This window comes from Pseudophryne corroboree, chromosome 1 (assembly GCF_028390025.1).
Source record: "Pseudophryne corroboree isolate aPseCor3 chromosome 1, aPseCor3.hap2, whole genome shotgun sequence".
Classification (NCBI taxonomy): Eukaryota; Metazoa; Chordata; class Amphibia; order Anura; family Myobatrachidae; genus Pseudophryne; species Pseudophryne corroboree.
The window spans coordinates 1,115,109,832-1,115,123,597 of NC_086444.1; the positions used below are offsets into that span (position 1 = coordinate 1,115,109,832).

The 13,766-nt window shown below is 46.9% G+C and overlaps 1 protein-coding gene across 3 annotated transcripts in view; it reads left to right on the forward strand.

The window, feature by feature from the left end:
• Window positions 1-250: 250 nt before the first annotated feature.
• TBC1D1 (TBC1 domain family member 1) overlaps window positions 251-13,766 on the forward strand; it is a 349,707-nt gene continuing 336,191 nt past the window's right edge. For all 3 annotated transcript variants that reach the window (XM_063922416.1, XM_063922425.1, XM_063922450.1), the window contains exon 1: window positions 251-402. The gene's annotated coding sequence lies outside the window, so the exon portion shown is untranslated. The remainder of the gene's footprint in view (window positions 403-13,766) is intronic.

A 13,766-nucleotide genomic window follows, 5' to 3' on the forward strand; every position in this document is an offset into this window, starting at 1 on the left:
AAGCTGCTAAAAGCAGCTTGCGAGCGAACAACTCGGAATGAGGGCCATCCTTTCACACACTTTATTCTTCTTCCTTGCTGAATCACCCAGACCTGCATAGACTTCTTGCCATACATCATCCTGTAGACCAGGGACACATCCCCTGCCCCCCTCCTCCCACCATGTCCCAGTCAGACCGTCCTGATCCTTTTTATGTCCTATTTCTGTCCCTCCCCAGCCCTGTCCCTCTCATGCTGTTCTGTACGTGTTGCTTTGCAGTGCTATGTGGCTGAGAGTGTTGAGGGGGAGGAAAGGACTCTGCTTCCCAGGGGTCACCCAGTAAGTTGCTATTTGTTGTTCTGGCCTAAGGACCATCCCTCTGCAATGCCAGCCGTCCTCATTCATCCAGACCTCTACTGACAGGTAGGTGCACTGGATTTGTACTGTGTAAGAGCTCTGCATCTGCAGTACATGCAGCTCTGCTAATCAGTCCCCTCATGCAGATACCTTTAGTGGAGGGTAATTACAGAAAGAGCACTGTATGCGTTAAAGCTGCCAATACCCAATGCTGCATAACAGGGATATGAGAAGATTGTACGTCTGATACTGATACGGCTGTATGAATATAGTATATCACTTCATGTGCAGTCCGTTGTTTTTCTCATATCTATATGTTGAGGAAGACGATATGTTAGCATCATTCATAACCAGTTTGATGATTAATGGATTAAATGCACCATTCCCTCTGGACATATCAGGATTATTAATATAGATTTATAAACCTAGCAGCAGTATCACGCAGGAGAAATGATAAACCATTTTTCTTTTGGGCCCATATATCACCAATCTTATTTCCATCTGTAACGGTACCGAATATCTACCCCTTTATTGAATACAAATAGGTCTGTACAAGTAACATAACACAACGGTGTCCACTCCACTGTGTATTTGTGTGGGCTCCTGTGTATACTGTATGGCTTTACGTGTTTATTAATCAATACCTGGAATACAACATAAACGTGCAGGATCACTGTAACCTTTAAAGTACATCTGTTGCCAACACACTGTTTATAAAGTGCACTGTATGCATACGGCAAGGCACCTTGGATTTACATTGGTGCACCTACAGTAGATGGTCCATCCAGTGCCCTTCAAAATAAACACCTACTCTTCACTCTTAGGAGATGCCATGTGAAAGTGTGGGAGGTGGAAATATATCTGAAGAGGGACACTGTTAGAAAGTGTAAATGTCACATCAAAGTTCAACCTCCTTCATTAAATATTACTTTTCTGTTTTCTATAATACTGCTTGGTATAGATTAACTCGGGTGGCCAGACTTTTGGAATCGTGATCTTCTTTGAAAGCTGAAAAGCTTTTGTGATCTACCTAGGAGGGATAATTGCGCGCGCAAATAGGGGCATGGCATAACACATAGGGGGCATGGCATAACAAAAAAAAGGGGCGTTGCCTTGCTGCACAGGGTGTAATGACTGTCTCGCACAAAATCACACATTGGCTCCCACAGGTAAAAACCTAAAACACATATGCCCCCACAGTGCCAGATACACATATGCCCCCACAGTGCCACATATGCCCCCACAGTTCCAGATACACATATGCCCCCACAGTGGCATGTGCCCACAGTGCCAGATATGCCCCCACAGTGCCAGATACACATACGCTCTCACATTACCATGTGCCCACAGTGCCAGACATGCCACCACAGTGCCACATATGCCCCCACAGTTCCAGACACACATATGCCCCCACAGTGGCATGTGCCCACAGTGCCACATATGCCCCCAGAGTGCAGATACACCTATGCTCCCACAGCGCCAGACATGCCCCCACAGTGCCAAATATGCCCCCACAGTGCCAGATACATATATGCTCCCACAGTGCCAGATATGTCCCCACAGTGCTAAATATGCCCCCACAGTGCCAGACATGCCCCTACAGTGCCAAACATGCCCCCACAGCGCCAGATATGCCCCCACAGTGCTAAATATGCCCCCACAGTGCCAGACATGCCCCTACAGTGCCAGATATGCCCCCACAGCGCCAGATATGACCCCACAGTGCCACATATGCCTCCACAGTGCCAAATATGCCCCCAAGGTGCTAGATATGCCCCCACAGTGCCATATGCCCACACTAATATTAATTAGAGATGAGCGGGTTCGGTTTCTTTGAATCCGAACCCGCACGAACTTCACTTTTTTTTCACGGGTCCGAGCGACTCGGATCTTCCCGCCTTGCTCGGTTAACCCGAGCGCGCCCGAACGTCATCATGACGCTGTCGGATTCTCGCGAGACTCGGATTCTATATAAGGAGCCGCGCGTCGCCGCCATTTTCACACGTGCATTGAGATTGATAGGGAGAGGACGTGGCTGGCGTCCTCTCCATTAGAATAGATTAGAAGAGAGAGAGAGAGAGAGAGATTGTGCAGACAGAGTTTACCACAGTGACCAGTGCAGTTGTTGTTAAGTTAACTTTTATTTAATATATCCGTTCTCTGCTATATCCGTTCTCTGCCTGAAAAAAACGATACACAGCAGTCACACAGTGTGACTCAGTCTGTGTGCACTCAGCTCAGCCCAGTGTGCTGCACATCAATGTATAAAAGCTTATAATAATTGTGGGGGAGACTGGGGAGCACTGCAGGTTGTTATAGCAGGAGCCAGGAGTACATAATATTATATTAATTTAAAATTAAACAGTGCACACTTTTGCTGCAGGAGTGCCACTGCCAGTGTGACTAGTGGTGACCAGTGCCTGACCACCAGTATAGTAGTATATTGTTGTATACTATCTCTTTATCAACCAGTCTATATTAGCAGCAGACACAGTACAGTGCGGTAGTTCACTGCTGTGGCTACCTCTGTGTCGGCAGTCGGCACTCGGCAGGCAGTCCGTCCATCCATAATTGTATAATTATATACCACCTAACCGTGGTATTTTTTTTTCTTTCTTTATACCGTCGTCATAGTCATACTAGTTGTTACGAGTATACTACTATCTCTTTATCAACCAGTGTACAGTGCGGTAGTTCACGGCTGTGGCTACCTCTGTGTCGGCAGTCGGCAGGCAGTCCGTCCATCCATAATTGTATTATAATATATACCACCTAACCGTGGTTTTTTTTTCATTCTTTATACCGTCATAGTGTCATACTAGTTGTTACGAGTATACTACTATCTCTTTATCAACCAGTGTACAGTGCGGTAGTTCACGGCTGTGGCTACCTCTGTGTCGGCAGTCGGCAGGCAGTCCGTCCATCCATAATTGTATTATAATATATACCACCTAACCGTGTTTTTTTTTTCATTCTTTATACCGTCATAGTCAGTCATACTAGTTGTTACGAGTATACTACTATCTCTTTATCAACCAGTGTACAGTGCGGTAGTTCACGGCTGTGGCTACCTCTGTGTCGGCAGTCGGCAGGCAGTCCGTCCATCCATAATTGTATTATAATATATACCACCTAACCGTGGTTTTTTTTTTCATTCTTTATACCGTCATAGTGTCATACTAGTTGTTACGAGTATACTACTATCTCTTTATCAACCAGTGTACAGTGCGGTAGTTCACGGCTGTGGCTACCTCTGTGTCGGAACTCGGCAGGCAGTCCGTCCATCCATAATTGTATTATTATAATATATACCACCTAACCGTGGTTTTTTTTTCATTCTTTATACCGTCATAGTGTCATACTAGTTGTTACGAGTATACTACTATCTCTTTATCAACCAGTGTACAGTGCGGTAGTTCACGGCTGTGGCTACCTCTGTGTCGGCAGTCGGCAGGCAGTCCGTCCATCCATAATTGTATTATAATATATACCACCTAACCGTGGTTTTTTTTTCATTCTTTATACCGTCATAGTGTCATACTAGTTGTTACGAGTATACTACTATCTCTTTATCAACCAGTGTACAGTGCGGTAGTTCACGGCTGTGGCTACCTCTGTGTCGGCAGTCGGCAGGCAGTCCGTCCATCCATAATTGTATTATAATATATACCACCTAACCGTGGTTTTTTTTTCATTCTTTATACCGTCATAGTCAGTCATACTAGTTGTTACGAGTATACTACTATCTCTTTATCAACCAGTGTACAGTGCGGTAGTTCACGGCTGTGGCTACCTCTGTGTCGGAACTCGGCAGGCAGTCCGTCCATCCATAATTGTATTACAATATATACCACCTAACCGTGGTTTTTTTTTCATTCTTTATACCGTCATAGTCAGTCATACTAGTTGTTACGAGTATACTACTATCTCTTTATCAACCAGTGTACAGTGCGGTAGTTCACGGCTGTGGCTACCTCTGTGTCGGCACTCGGCAGGCATTCCGTCCAACCATAATTGTATTATAATATATACCACCTAACCGTGTTTTTTTTTTCATTCTTTATACCGTCGTCATACTAGTTGTTACGAGTATACTACTATCTCTTTATCAACCAGTGTACAGTGCGGTAGTTCACGGCTGTGGCTACCTCTGTGTCGGCAGTCGGCAGGCAGTCCGTCCATCCATAATTGTATTATAATATATACCACCTAACCGTGGTTTTTTTTTCATTCTTTATACCGTCATAGTCAGTCATACTAGTTGTTACGAGTATACTACTATCTCTTTATCAACCAGTGTACAGTGCGGTAGTTCACGGCTGTGGCTACCTCTGTGTCGGAACTCGGCAGGCAGTCCGTCCATCCATAATTGTATTACAATATATACCACCTAACCGTGGTTTTTTTTTCATTCTTTATACCGTCATAGTGTCATACTAGTTGTTACGAGTATACTACTATCTCTTTATCAACCAGTGTACAGTGCGGTAGTTCACGGCTGTGGCTACCTCTGTGTCGGAACTCGGCAGGCAGTCCGTCCATCCATAATTGTATTATTATAATATATACCACCTAACCGTGGTTTTTTTTTCATTCTTTATACCGTCATAGTGTCATACTAGTTGTTACGAGTATACTACTATCTCTTTATCAACCAGTGTACAGTGCGGTAGTTCACGGCTGTGGCTACCTCTGTGTCGGCAGTCGGCAGGCAGTCCGTCCATCCATAATTGTATTATAATATATACCACCTAACCGTGTTTTTTTTTTCATTCTTTATACCGTCATAGTGTCATACTAGTTGTTACGAGTATACTACTATCTCTTTATCAACCAGTGTACAGTGCGGTAGTTCACGGCTGTGGCTACCTCTGTGTCGGCAGTCGGCAGGCAGTCCGTCCATCCATAATTGTATTATAATATATACCACCTAACCGTGGTTTTTTTTTCATTCTTTATACCGTCATAGTCAGTCATACTAGTTGTTACGAGTATACTACTATCTCTTTATCAACCAGTGTACAGTGCGGTAGTTCACGGCTGTGGCTACCTCTGTGTCGGAACTCGGCAGGCAGTCCGTCCATCCATAATTGTATTACAATATATACCACCTAACCGTGGTTTTTTTTTCATTCTTTATACCGTCATAGTCAGTCATACTAGTTGTTACGAGTATACTACTATCTCTTTATCAACCAGTGTACAGTGCGGTAGTTCACGGCTGTGGCTACCTCTGTGTCGGCACTCGGCAGGCAGTCCGTCCAACCATAATTGTATTATAATATATACCACCTAACCGTGGTTTTTTTTTCATTCTTTATACCGTCATAGTGTCATACTAGTTGTTACGAGTATACTACTATCTCTTTATCAACCAGTGTACAGTGCGGTAGTTCACGGCTGTGGCTACCTCTGTGTCGGCAGTCGGCAGGCAGTCCGTCCATCCATAATTGTATTATAATATATACCACCTAACCGTGGTTTTTTTTTCATTCTTTATACCGTCATAGTCAGTCATACTAGTTGTTACGAGTATACTACTATCTCTTTATCAACCAGTGTACAGTGCGGTAGTTCACGGCTGTGGCTACCTCTGTGTCGGAACTCGGCAGGCAGTCCGTCCATCCATAATTGTATTACAATATATACCACCTAACCGTGGTTTTTTTTTCATTCTTTATACCGTCATAGTCAGTCATACTAGTTGTTACGAGTATACTACTATCTCTTTATCAACCAGTGTACAGTGCGGTAGTTCACGGCTGTGGCTACCTCTGTGTCGGCACTCGGCAGGCAGTCCGTCCATCCATAATTGTATTATATACCACCTAACCGTGGTTTTTTTATACCACCTAACCGTGGCAGTCCGTCCATAATTGTATACTAGTATCCAATCCATCCATCTCCATTGTTTACCTGAGGTGCCTTTTAGTTCTGCCTACAAAATATGGAGAACAAAAAAGTTGAGGTTCCAAAATTAGGGAAAGATCAAGATCCACTTCCACCTCGTGCTGAAGCTGCTGCCACTAGTCATGGCCGAGACGATGAAATGCCAGCAACGTCGTCTGCCAAGGCCGATGCCCAATGTCATAGTACAGAGCATGTCAAATCCAAAACACCAAATATCAGAAAAAAAAGGACTCCAAAACCTAAAATAAAATTGTCGGAGGAGAAGCGTAAACTTGCCAATATGCCATTTACCACACGGAGTGGCAAGGAACGGCTGAGGCCCTGGCCTATGTTCATGGCTAGTGGTTCAGCTTCACATGAGGATGGAAGCACTCAGCCTCTCGCTAGAAAACTGAAAAGACTCAAGCTGGCAAAAGCACCGCAAAGAACTGTGCGTTCTTTGAAATCCCAAATCCACAAGGAGAGTCCAATTGTGTCGTTTGCGATGCCTGACCTTCCCAACACTGGACGTGAAGAGCATGCGCCTTCCACCATTTGCACGCCCCCTGCAAGTGCTGGAAGGAGCACCCGCAGTCCAGTTCCTGATAGTCAGATTGAAGATGTCAGTGTTGAAGTACACCAGGATGAGGAGGATATGGGTGTTGCTGGCGCTGGGGAGGAAATTGACCAGGAGGATTCTGATGGTGAGGTGGTTTGTTTAAGTCAGGCACCCGGGGAGACACCTGTTGTCCGTGGGAGGAATATGGCCGTTGACATGCCAGGTGAAAATACCAAAAAAATCAGCTCTTCGGTGTGGAGGTATTTCACCAGAAATGCGGACAACAGGTGTCAAGCCGTGTGTTCCCTTTGTCAAGCTGTAATAAGTAGGGGTAAGGACGTTAACCACCTCGGAACATCCTCCCTTATACGTCACCTGCAGCGCATTCATAATAAGTCAGTGACAAGTTCAAAAACTTTGGGTGACAGCGGAAGCAGTCCACTGACCAGTAAATCCCTTCCTCTTGTAACCAAGCTCACGCAAACCACCCCACCAACTCCCTCAGTGTCAATTTCCTCCTTCCCCAGGAATGCCAATAGTCCTGCAGGCCATGTCACTGGCAAGTCTGACGAGTCCTCTCCTGCCTGGGATTCCTCCGATGCATCCTTGCGTGTAACGCCTACTGCTGCTGGCGCTGCTGTTGTTGCCGCTGTGAGTCGATGGTCATCCCAGAGGGGAAGTCGTAAGCCCACTTGTACTACTTCCAGTAAGCAATTGACTGTTCAACAGTCCTTTGCGAGGAAGATGAAATATCACAGCAGTCATCCTACTGCAAAGCGGATAACTGAGTCCTTGACAACTATGTTGGTGTTAGACGTGCGTCCGGTATCCGCCGTTAGTTCACAGGGAACTAGACAATTTATTGAGGCAGTGTGCCCCCGTTACCAAATACCATCTAGGTTCCACTTCTCTAGGCAGGCGATACCGAGAATGTACACGGACGTCAGAAAAAGACTCACCAGTGTCCTAAAAAATGCAGTTGTACCCAATGTCCACTTAACCACGGACATGTGGACAAGTGGAGCAGGGCAGGGTCAGGACTATATGACTGTGACAGCCCACTGGGTAGATGTATGGACTCCCGCCGCAAGAACAGCAGCGGCGGCACCAGTAGCAGCATCTCGCAAACGCCAACTCTTTCCTAGGCAGGCTACGCTTTGTATCACCGCTTTCCAGAATACGCACACAGCTGAAAACCTCTTACGGCAACTGAGGAAGATCATCGCGGAATGGCTTACCCCAATTGGACTCTCCTGTGGATTTGTGGCATCGGACAACGCCAGCAATATTGTGTGTGCATTAAATATGGGCAAATTCCAGCACGTCCCATGTTTTGCACATACCTTGAATTTGGTGGTGCAGAATTTTTTAAAAAACGACAGGGGCGTGCAAGAGATGCTGTCGGTGGCCAGAAAAATTGCGGGACACTTTCGGCGTACAGGCACCACGTACAGAAGACTGGAGCACCACCAAAAACTACTGAACCTGCCCTGCCATCATCTGAAGCAAGAAGTGGTAACGAGGTGGAATTCAACCCTCTATATGCTTCAGAGGTTGGAGGAGCAGCAAAAGGCCATTCAAGCCTATACAATTGAGCACGATATAGGAGATGGAATGCACCTGTCTCAAGTGCAGTGGAGAATGATTTCAACGTTGTGCAAGGTTCTGATGCCCTTTGAACTTGCCACACGTGAAGTCAGTTCAGACACTGCCAGCCTGAGTCAGGTCATTCCCCTCATCAGGCTTTTGCAGAAGAAGCTGGAGGCATTGAAGAAGGAGCTAACACGGAGCGATTCCGCTAGGCATGTGGGACTTGTGGATGCAGCCCTTAATTCGCTTAACAAGGATTCACGGGTGGTCAATCTGTTGAAATCAGAGCACTACATTTTGGCCACCGTGCTCGATCCTAGATTTAAAGCCTACCTTGGATCTCTCTTTCCGGCAGACACAGGTCTGCTGGGGTTGAAAGACCTGCTGGTGACAAAATTGTCAAGTCAAGCGGAACGCGACCTGTCAACATCTCCTCCTTCACATTCTCCCGCAACTGGGGGTGCGAGGAAAAGGCTCAGAATTCCGAGCCCACCCGCTGGCGGTGATGCAGGGCAGTCTGGAGCGACTGCTGATGCTGACATCTGGTCCGGACTGAAGGACCTGACAACGATTACGGACATGTCGTCTACTGTCACTGCATATGATTCTCTCAACATTGATAGAATGGTGGAGGATTATATGAGTGACCGCATCCAAGTAGGCACGTCACACAGTCCGTACTTATACTGGCAGGAAAAAGAGGCAATTTGGAGGCCCTTGCACAAACTGGCTTTATTCTACCTAAGTTGCCCTCCCACAAGTGTGTACTCCGAAAGAGTGTTTAGTGCCGCCGCTCACCTTGTCAGCAATCGGCGTACGAGGTTACATCCAGAAAATGTGGAGAAGATGATGTTCATTAAAATGAATTATAATCAATTCCTCCGCGGAGACATTGACCAGCAGCAATTGCCTCCACAAAGTACACAGGGAGCTGAGATGGTGGATTCCAGTGGGGACGAATTGATAATCTGTGAGGAGGGGGATGTACACGGTGATATATCGGAGGGTGAAGATGAGGTGGACATCTTGCCTCTGTAGAGCCAGTTTGTGCAAGGAGAGATTAATTGCTTCTTTTTTGGGGGGGGTCCAAACCAACCCGTCATATCAGTCACAGTCGTGTGGCAGACCCTGTCACTGAAATGATGGGTTGGTTAAAGTGTGCATGTCCTGTTTTGTTTATACAACATAAGGGTGGGTGGGAGGGCCCAAGGATAATTCCATCTTGCACCTCTTTTTTCTTTTCTTTTTCTTTGCATCATGTGCTGATTGGGGAGGGTTTTTTGGAAGGGACATCCTGCGTGACACTGCAGTGCCACTCCTAGATGGGCCCGGTGTTTGTGTCGGCCACTAGGGTCGCTAATCTTACTCACACAGCTACCTCATTGCGCCTCTTTTTTTCTTTGCGTCATGTGCTGTTTGGGGAGGGTTTTTTGGAAGGGACATCCTGCGTGACACTGCAGTGCCACTCCTAGATGTGCCCGGTGTTTGTGTCGGCCACTAGGGTCGCTAATCTTACTCACACAGTCAGCTACCTCATTGCGCCTCTTTTTTTCTTTGCGTCATGTGCTGTTTGGGGAGGGTTTTTTGGAAGGGCCATCCTGCGTGACACTGCAGTGCCACTCCTAGATGGGCCCGGTGTTTGTGTCGGCCACCATAAGAGGAGCGAAACGCGTCAGAGGAGCAGCCCATTTGGACCTTTGTGCACCAGCGATATTGCACTTTTACAGCATATCTTTTCCAGTGACATTATCTGGAGAATTGATGGTGAACGTGTGAGTAACACTAAAACGCAGGTGTCTGCATACGGCACCCGGAGACTCACAGAGCCTGGAAGCCGGGCTCCAGAGGCATTATCAGGAGAATCAACGGTGAAGGTGTGCTTATTAACGGGACGCAGGTGTCTGCATACGGCACCCGAAGACGCGGACTCACAGAGCCTGGAAGTCGGGGTAATTAACAATAACATACCAGGCGCCAGCGAAGCGCCTTCCCGCAGCCCGAGACCGTCTCACATTATTTTCCTGTTCCGCATGTCAGCTTCAGGTGCGAACCATATGTAAAGTTCCGTTGTGGAGCGTTTGTCACACTTACCTGTTGCACTTTTTTGCTAAGTGGCAATTTGATGAAGAGTGTCTAACACTACAAAACATAACGAGACACTGTTGCAATTTATAGCTGGTCAAACTATTTGCACGATCCTATACAAAGGACTTATTTTTAGTATTTTTATTGATTTTTCTGTGCACAGGAGTTTACTTATGATCCACCTCCTTTAGCTTATTATTAGCTTATTATTATGTTCTGTTTTTTGCTTTTTTGATTTATGTTTTATTTAGACCGGTCTAATCAATTTATTCTTAAATTAATTTTTAAACATACATGTATGTATGTGTGATAAAAATAAAAAAGAATCATATAAAGTATATTTAATTATCCTTTTTGTTTTGTTTTTATTGAGTCAAGCAAACTCTGAGCCATATCATTCTGCAGAGTTAATTAGCGCAGGAATCTATGTGTCTGTTGTTTCCAAGTTACCAGGGACTTTAAAGTGCCGGTTTCTCTCTGTTTGACTTGATTTACCCCAAGTCAATTTTTTCTTGCAGCTTGAACATATATTGTATTGGTTTAAATATTGATATTAAACATTGTATTAACACAACCATTTTAGTTGGGTTGTGGTATATTAGCGCCTGGTTAATTTTTGCATGCTCGCTAATCTTACTCACACAGCTACCTCATTGCGCCTCTTTTTTTCTTTGCGTCATGTGCTGTTTGGGGAGGGTTTTTTGGAAGGGACATCCTGCGTGACACTGCAGTGCCACTCCTAGATGGGCCCGGTGTTTGTGTCGGCCACTAGGGTCGCTTATCTTACTCACACAGCGACCTCGGTGCAAATTTTAGGACTAAAAATAATATTGTGAGGTATTCAGAATAGACTGAAAATGAGTGTAAATTATGGTTTTTGAGGTTAATAATACTTTGGGATCAAAATGACCCCCAAATTCTATGATTTAAGCTGTTTTTTAGTGTTTTTGGAAAAAAACACCCGAATCCAAAACACACCCGAATCCGACAAAAATAATTCGGTGAGGTTTTGCCAAAACGCGTTCGAACCCAAAACACGGCCGCGGAACCGAACCCAAAACCAAAACACAAAACCCGAAAAATTTCAGGCGCTCATCTCTAATATTAATACTTACTTTAGCTGGCTGGATCTCCGCTGGCTATCTCCCCGCTGCCTGTCTGTCTCCCCGCTGGCTGGATTCCCGCTGTCACGTGCCTGCTCCCGCTTCCCGCCGCTGCTGCTCCTCACATCGCGTTCCCAATCGTGCATTGCGCGGGTGCGCGGCTGACGTCATGACGTCACCTGCGCAATGCATCATTGGGAACGCTGGCAGAGGCGGCAAGTCACACTTGGATCGCGATCTACCGGCGAGAGCTCCGCGATCTACCGGTAGATCGCTATCAACGTTTTGCCCGCCTCTGGCTTAACTGAATCATGAGAGTAGGGGCATCTGGACCATTTCTCTCTCCAGGAGGGACACAATGCTCTGCTCCTGGACTTCCCTCTTAATGCATGATTGCCGGCACCTGTGTTGAACAGGGTAATGGATAAGAAAGGTGTTTCACCACAGGTGCTGGCAAACATACAGTAATACCCCTTTCACATCGCACAAATAACTCTGTATCGACACGGCATATTGCCGTGTCGACACGGGTCAGTGTGTGATGTGAAAGCACTTTGCCCGAATTAGCGGGTCGCCTGACCCGGTAATTCAACCCAGTATATAAGAAGGGTTATACCCGGGTTGAATACCGGGTCAGGCGCAGTGTGAATGGGAGCTGTGTCGATGCGACACGGCTCCCATTCACAGCATAGGGAGAGGCGGCGCCGGAGATGAGCTCATCTCCCAGCGCCGCCTCCACCCCCGCCCCTGCTGCTGCTGCGCCCCCCACCCAACCCCCTCCCCCCCGCTGCTATGGCAACCGAACCGGTATATTGCCGGGTGTCGGAAGGCCAGCAAAGCAGAGCAAATGCCGGATCCCACCCGGTAAGGACACGTTTCTCTTCCTGGGTGGGATCCGGCATTTGCGATCTGAAAGCGGTATTAGAGGGAAGTCCAGGAGTAGATCATTCTGTCCCTCCTGGAGAGGGTCATGTTGGGAGGTATGGATACGTATTTTGTTGTGTGTGGAGTTTTTTATTACTTTGCTTGGAATGTGCCTAGAAATGTGCTTTTCTGCCAAACTGGAACATGAAGGCACAATATGCATCCCATTAAAAAGACAGGATAAGAGACAAAGGGGTATATGCAAGGCAAATTATCGCCGTCTTTTAATTCGACACAATTCGACAGGTGAATTCCGGCAGGTGGCTTCCGGAATTCACCATATTCAATGAAAAACGGATTCGACAGTCCCGCGGGCGAAAAACGGCCGATTTGCCGGATTTTGCCGCGATTTAAAAAAACGGGGAAAAACCCGGAAAAAAATGGCGTGGGGTCCCCCCTCCAAAGCATAACCAGCCTCGGCCTCTTCGAGCTGGTCCTGGTTCTAAAAATGCGGGGAAAAAATTTACAGGGGATCCCCCGTATTTTTAAAACCAGCACCGGGCTCTGCGCCTGGTGCTGGTGCAAAAAATACGGGGGACAAAAAGAGTAGGGGTCCCCCGTATTTTTTACACCAGCATCGGGCTCCACTAGCTGGGTAGATAATGCCACAGCCGGGGGTCACTTTTATACAGTGCCCTGCGGCCGTGGCATTAAAAATCCAACTAGTCACCCCTGGCCGGGGTACCCCGGGGGAGTGGGGACCCCTTCAATCAAGGGGTCCCCCCCCCAGCCACCCAAGGGCCAGGGGTGAAGCCCGAGGCTGTCCCCCCCATCCATGGGCTGCGGATGGGAGGCTGATAGCCTTGAGTAAAATGACAGAATATTGTTTTTTCCAATAGTACTATAAGTCCCAGCAAGCCTCCCCCGCAAGCTGGTACTTGTACTTGAACCACAAGTACCAGCCGCTGACCGCGGGTGACCCCACCACTAACCGCAAAGTTCCCACCATTGAATATAATGGAGGGAGCTGTGCGATGCGCTGACAGCTCAGACGCGCACAGAGCCAATCAGCAGAGTGCAAGGACGTTGCGCTCGCTGATTGGCTTACGAGACCTTTCAGTGACAGCAGTCACGGGGGGGTCTCTCTGCATTCGGGGAAAGGGGTCCCATGTGTCAACATGGGACCCCTTTCAGTTCGCTGGTCGGGTGTTCGTTTTCTTTTTTTGACAAGTACGTGGATTTATCTCTGGACCATGGATCAGGTGAGTATAATTATCTTTTATTTTCAGGTACCCGTGGATTCTACTTGGAGAAGAGGACCGACTGCTTCGTGTCAACAT